Here is a 7,477-nt window from a genome sequence, read left to right on the forward strand (position 1 = left end):
GGAAAGCACTTCTTAGTGTTGCAAAACACCCAAAACACCCAAAAGACCCCAAACACCCTCGTCTCCCCAGTCCCCACACCCCCACCAGTGCTCCCGCAGACTGCTGCAGCTCCTGGCAGGGGGACCTTTAGTGTTTCACTCCAGAGCTTTGCCGCAGCAGTCCTGCTTGCGAGTAACTTGCAAGTAACTTGGACGGAGAGAAAGCTCCGTGTGAGGAGTGACGTTGGTTACTGCCCTCGGAGCTACCATTTTACAGCACTATAGGCTTCAACACGACCCGTGGCACTCGGGCAGCAAGGGGATATTCCGTCTGCCAGGCGCTGAAGCATTTCTTGTAAGAAGTGGCCGGCGCTATAAAAGGAAACCGAGTCCAAGGAGAAGCAAACCTCCGTACTTTTTCTCCAAAGACAGATGCACGCAGTCTAATAGCAGCGCTGGGGCCAGACTCTCCAGCCAAACCTATTCTGAAATGTAACATGATACCTTCCTCGCTCTCCTTCTTTCTTCCTCCGTGGCTCTTCTTTGCTGTATTTAAGGGAATGTTTTTGCTATCAGCCTGCTCTCCTGCATTTTCCACCCTGCTCAGATCAACCTCTCTTCTCACTGCCCATTCTCCCTGTTCGACTCCTCAGATAACCTCCCCGTTCCTCACGCACATCACCTCCACCTCGCGGGTGCGTGTGCCGCCCTGCTGTGGGCTGCCTGGCCGGCCTCTGGCCTCCCTCCTCTCATGGCCAACCTCTGGTCTTCCCCCAGCACCACTCTCCCCTCGGCTGTCTCCCTCCTCTTCACGCAGGGCTGAGGGCTGCTCTTCAGCCTGTCAGCACTGCTAGCGGCTGTCCCATCCTGCCCCAGGTCACCTCAGGCATCCCACCGCCGCGTCGGCCTGCCCTGACTTTCCACTGGCCGTTGTTTGCTGCAGATTAAATTGGGGTTTTGGGAGTGCTGGGAAGCGTTCTTGTAAGAAGTCAGTGGGCAATGTCGCGGTCCCAGAGGGCAGAGCCCTCTTCCCCTTCAATAGATGGCCAGGTTTCTGTGTCAGGGTGGGTGATGGCTCCCCACGACTGCTCTTTGAGCAGTCCCACTCCATCCTCAGAGAGTGCTGGTGCCTCACCAGAGGATAAAAGCTGCCCGCTCTCCCCCTAGCAAAAAGCTGAAGCCCAGGTTTCTGTCTGGTGGGCAGGTGAAGGTAGGTGGCGTCCGATTTCTGCCCAAGATCCCCCTGGAGATGAAGAGGCACCTACTGCCCATCAGATACTAGGGCTGGTGTGCCTGGCATCACAGCCTCATGTGCTCACATAAGAGCCAACCTGCACATATAGAGCACACGTGATTTGCTCTATTTTGCATGATACATACACAAACCCTCTGTGATTTGAGCGGGGTTGTGCAGTAGACGTCCCTAAGATCGGTTCCTACTTCTTCTATGGAGCCCGCTGCCCGGACATGGCCAAAGACTTCAGCACCCACCTATGCTACGTATTGTTTAATGCTATTTGCCCTGGCACATTCTTCGGCAGTGTAGCGGCACGGTTATACTTTGTCATCTGTAGTATTTCCACCTCGGAAGATCAGCTTACAGCCCGGCATTACAGGGTGTCCTCAAAAAGGGAGAAGTGAAAGGGGAGACGTTATCTATCATGACCGGTGCTGCAGGGTCCGTCAGGCACCACCAGCACTGCGTTGCAGGAATTCCTGGCTTCCAAAACACGCTGCTTCTTCCCCAAAAGTTCTGATACCTCAGCCCGACAGATACTTCATATATTTAATCTTAAAACCAGAGACCACCCTTAGAAACGTGATGCTCTACATCCAATGCCGAAGCGAAACTGGAAGGGTAAAGCTCATGTATTTTTGAACCATCCCACAGGCAGCCACCTGGCGGTCTTCCAGCATGCTCTTTCTTTAAGTGTGCTCACTGTTTCTCTATATGAGACTGCTGATCCATCAGCTAATCATATTGAGTAAGTACCTAAAATTAACTTTTAAATTATTAATGCATGAGAACATATCCGTTTGCCATGTACGTTATTTTAAAGGATCACAGTGTGTACACTGAGTGCCATTAGCGTTACATTTTGAAGACAGTAAATTGACTTGTATGGAAATCAGAATAGTTGATGGATTCCTCTACCAGTGCTTTTGACAACAAAAAAAGCATTCAATTGAATTATTATTAAGCATGTGCCTATCCTTAAATTTCTTTTCTGATCTGTACAAAAATAGGAAACTGAGAAGTCTTCACCATATATTTTTCATTTTGCGGTGGGCTAAAAAACATAGATGAACATGAGTATTGAAAATATTCTTCTGACAAATAAAAACACTAGGAGAGATATGTTTAGTTTCCTAGACTACAGCTGTGTCTTTCAAGACAAAACTGTACTCTCATAAAATTGTTTATCAAAAATAGCACCATTAAAGCTGTTAAATGTAGAAGTCGCAATGCATCCTCTCCATGACAGAGGAGGACATACCTATGGTAGTTATCTTCTTTTCACTTAGCTAACAATTCTCCAGAAAAACCTACAGCATGCCATATCATGAAAATATCTGCCTGAAAAAAGTGTTTTCTCTAAGACCAGAATTGTGATTTTCTGCAAGAAATAATGGTGGAAATAACGTTCTGCAACTGCATAAACATTATTTCTACTCAAGGACAGTAAACAAAAGTAAGCACAAACATCAGTGCAGATACTTGGTGCCTTCAGGACTTCTGTGCATAGGAATTTCACCCGAGGTTAAGTTTGCCCCAACTCCCCATCTTCTTCATCCTTGCAGTAATTAAGGTAGAGGTTAGTGAAGACTGGAGGATGTGAACAGACCTCCACGTAATGGAGGCTCCCCTGCCACGCTCGAATCAAGGGCTCCGGGGGGAAGGGGACAGGGGGCACAGTCCCCCAGTAGCTGGAGAGGGCCCGGCTACCTCGCGGCTGCCCAGTTCAGAGCCAGTGGTACAACAGGGCTGAGCTTCTTAATTTATTCTCCAGCTTCTTGCTCTTGAAGTATTAGAAGAAAATGGGAAAGGCCCTCTCTGCCTTGTTTACTCCTCAGAAAACTTACATTAAGTTAAGTTTCTCATGCGTTAAGGCTTCAGAAACAGGTCCGAAATACAAGCTGAATACAGGCATTCTCCATCTATTTGGCGCTACACTTAGGGCTCAAGACCTCATAATAAATGGTAGTTAAAGTTCAAGTACAGTGGACTTAGTTTGCTTTGCACTGAGACTTAAACTCTGCAGGGTGACTTTCCCTTCTGGAACTTATCCAAAGGACACTAAGCTTTGCAATTCAGTTAGCTCCACGAGAGAAGGAGGTCATTTGAAACTTTTATTAAATTGAATAATGAAAATTGCCTAATAGATACGATGTTTTCTTTAGAAACAGCCTTAGATTTCATATATATTCTGAGAATGTGCATAATTTTCTTTTCTATCACATTGATTTAGGAAATGAAATTCCAGTAGCGTAAGATCTGAAGAAGAGATCAGAATCTGGCCACTGCTTTCATTCTCAAAGGCACTTTCATGAAAGCATTATATGAAAGTCGGCATTGAGCATCATCTTTAACTAGTATGAATGCACTGATAAAAGCCTTCGGCAATCAAAAAAGGGTCAACGTGGTCATTATTACCTAGTAGGTATATAGGCAAAAATGCTGACCAACCTTTGAAATGATAATAAGTTTCTTTTGTCACAGACCAAGCTTTTCACCTTAAATAGACAGGAAGTCTTCTAACACATCAGAATTTTTAATAACGTTAAATCTGGAACAAAACAACTTAAAATTAATATTTGTTGCTTTTACTACAGCTGAAGCAAATGCTTCAAATATTTTTAAGAGCTATCCAGAAAAAAATAAGTTTCCGTAATGTAAAGAAAGGGAAAGGAAACATTCTCCTCCTTTTCTGGCTACATCTTTCTTTACCATTGTACTTCTTTTATTAGTGTATGGTGTCGTTTGAAAGCTGAAAGGGGAAGGGAAATGCTCAGAAAAAAAATTAAACATGTTTATAAAAACATTCACTAAATATATCTGTATGAGCTGAAGGCTACAGATTGTATTTCAATATTCAGCAAAAACCTGACATTTTCAAAACTTTACATTTTTTTCCCTAGTATTCACTCCATTCTATTTTCACCTGACCCAGCAGAAATTCTACCGAGTACGTTAATTGTAGAAGTTTAAATAATTCATTTTCTGCCCAGTTTTTATCAGGAGGATTTCTTAACATTAGCTGAGAATAGAAACATTTTTTTTTTAATAGTCTTTTTAAAAGACTAACAACAGGAAAATAAGAGCTAGGTCATAACCATAACTGAATAAACTCTGTGTTCATAGACAACATTGTTGAGATCTACTTTTTGTTGCTAGGTAAGTTATATTTCTATTTACAGCTTTTTCAAAAGGCTGAATAGTCAGGGACATTTTGTAATTTGAGATGGAGTTGTAAGCTCCAGTGAAAGATATGTGCTCTTTCCTGGCTGTGCAAAATAGAGCAGTTACACAAGGTGGTAGAAAGGAGAAGGGAATTCTAAGAGACATTGATGATCCAAAGAGAAACTGCATTAAAAAAATGAATATGTTTAGCCCACCATTCTACAAAACCACATCTGTTCCCAGTGCTAGCCTGACAATTAACTCACTAATTCAACATTAATGACTAGATATTACCATATTCTCTCAGTTCTGTTCTAGAAACCTGGGTACTTTTGGACATCAAAGATGTTAAGTGAAATGACATGTTAAAAGTGTTTCGCTTTTTCCAAATCAAAGTCAGCTGCTTTCCAGATGCATAATTTTTCAACTGGGATGCCAGATAACACTAGATGGGAAGAAAAATTCAAAGTTAAACTGTGATAGGAGGAGATTCAGATCAAGCTATACTATATATTCTCATTTTTGACAAGAAAAATTGGGATTTATTCAAAACATGCCGTGCTCATTCACAGCTTTGCCACCGAGGAGGAGAGAACACAACTGGAGCTGTGACTCAGAATGAAACCCAGCCACATTAAAGTCAGTGGCAAAGCTCTCAGTGAGCTTAGCGCGACCATGATTTCATCTCAAGTCTTTTCTTGGTTCCGGGGGGGGGGGAGGGAATAAAAATAAAGACAAAAAGAAAATCTTCAATGCCATAACTTGCCCTGCATGCTGAAGCTATTAGGAGCATATTTTCACCAGCCCCATAGCAGGATCTTCCAGCTAGTGCCATCTGAAAACCAGAAACGTTACAGAAATGTAAACAGGAAAGGATTACATAGGGGTAGGTTTTACCCAGCTAAGAGAAGAGACATAGCAATCCAGCTGCACTGGACCGAAACCAGATCCTCCCTCGGTTTGTGCACCAAGCCGTGCGCAGATCCCAGCACCCTCTGAATTAAAATGCCTCTCTGTCCCACGCAACCTTGAGAGTTGTCAGCGTGTCTTTTGGTGACTTGTACGGCACGAATACAGAGCCAAGGCTGGGTGGTCCTCCCTTGTCCTGCAGACACTGTCAGGCTTTACAGCGGCCACTTCACATCCCACACCATGCTCCAGTGCTCACCGATGCAAAGTTCTGAAAGTGTTCTCATCTTGTGGCTCTCAATGAGCAAAACTCAGACTTCTGACTGTCAATTCACGTGTCTGCCGTCCACAAACTTTGCATGATGCCCACTTTCAGATGCTGTGTGAACGGGCAGCAAACTGATCCATTTCATGGTGACAGGTAGGTCTGTGAGCAGGTTCTGGCCCACAAAGAAAGAGCAGGATCAGCTGGGCAAGGAGCTCTTCCAAGGAATATCAGCATCTGCTCACATCCCTTATCAATCTGCCAGGCTGCCTAGCACACAGCATCTCATGCCAGTGGTGTAAAGAAAGGAGAGTATTTCAATGTACTGGTGGAAACGTCTACAAATAATGGTTCTTACCCGTATCTGCTAGAAAGCTGTTAGCTTATTAAGGAATAGAAATCTTTGCATTCTTCTCTCCTGCATCTTCAAGCTGCCTGTAATTTCAGGCTTTCAATGCCTATTTAAGTCAGAAGGAAATACCTAGCTGAACTTAAATTGTTTAAATGCACTGGACTTCTTGTATTTTTACTGCAGTTCCAACGGGAGTCCCATTTTGTTTTCCTGGCACAGGAGATTACCAAAAAAAAAAAAAAAATCTCCAAACCCAAACAAACCTACATCGTATTATCATCTAAATTAATCCCTTGTCATAAAGTTGTAATGCCTCACAAGCACTCCTTAGCCAATTAAGCAAAACCTTTCTCATAAATCACCTGGCAGGAGGAGACTCCCCTGCTCAATCCGTGACAAACAGTAGATAGATTGCTTATGCAAAGTATTGAGAACTTACATTAAAATACAAATTGTGTCTGCAGTGATTTAAAGTCTTATCTTCTACAAATCTTGTTTATTTATTAGACTATATGAGAGGAGTAGGAAGTCATTCTCCCATTTAAATGATTCCCTTTTGGATGGAAAAATATTTAATCAGCCAAAGGCATGAGAATGACCCTGAGGCTTAGCACAGCCTTCTAGGACAGGAGAGACTTGACTTTCACTCTCCAGAGGTTTGCTAGGTACTGGTTTAACTCTTCCTGCTCTTCTCACTTAATGAGTTCATGCAAAGCAGTTTCAAAGAGACAGACAAAGAGTCTCATGCCAGAATATCACCCAGCCTGGTGAGGGGGGTCAATTTCTTCGGAAGGGTATCTCACTTCCAGCAAAGAAGAGATTTAAAACTTTTTCTCCACTTGGTATAGGTCACCCCATCCAGAAGAAAAGGGCCAGAGCTCTCATATTTTCCCAGCTATTGTACTAGGTTGAACCTGGTAAGTGTGTACTCAGAGAACGCCTCGGTCAGCTGAGGCTGCATTCCTCATCTGCAAATCCTGATGGGACCTGCACTTCAGCTTGTCTGTCCAGAAGCAGGCATTCACTGCATCGTTATTGTAGAGAAAAACTTGGAGGACAAATTGTTCCTTGTCACATACATCCTTTGTTAAGAGAGCTCTCACTTGAAACAGAAAGGACTGCCTTGTAGTTACTATCCTGACAAATGCAGATCTCTCAAATTACAAAGGTTGTTCTTTGTCAAAGGATGTCCTTTCCCTGATTGCCAGATACATGCAAAAATCTGCATATATTCTTGGTGTGATTTGTAACATCCTTGCGAAGGAAAAATTTGAGAATTGCTCATTTGCCTATCAAAGAATGTAATTAATCTTAGTAAGGTCAATTAAATTTATTAAGGTCAAGTTGCCCTTAATTGCTTTCTTCTGATGCTTTCTCAGATATGAAGTAGAAAAAACAAAGATGTGGTACAACATAGTAGCGCAGATGTTCATCTTCAGCAGTGCTTGTAGGTCCAAGAAGGATGACAGGCAGCAAGATGTCAGAGGGAGCCCTGCAGGACCTACAACAGCAGTTGAGAGGAGATCCCTTGGTGCTCCTCAGGAAGTTCTCACCATCTATAGCTGGAAGT

This window comes from Cygnus atratus, chromosome 2 (genome assembly GCF_013377495.2).
Source record: "Cygnus atratus isolate AKBS03 ecotype Queensland, Australia chromosome 2, CAtr_DNAZoo_HiC_assembly, whole genome shotgun sequence".
In the NCBI taxonomy this organism is placed as follows: Eukaryota; Metazoa; Chordata; class Aves; order Anseriformes; family Anatidae; genus Cygnus; species Cygnus atratus.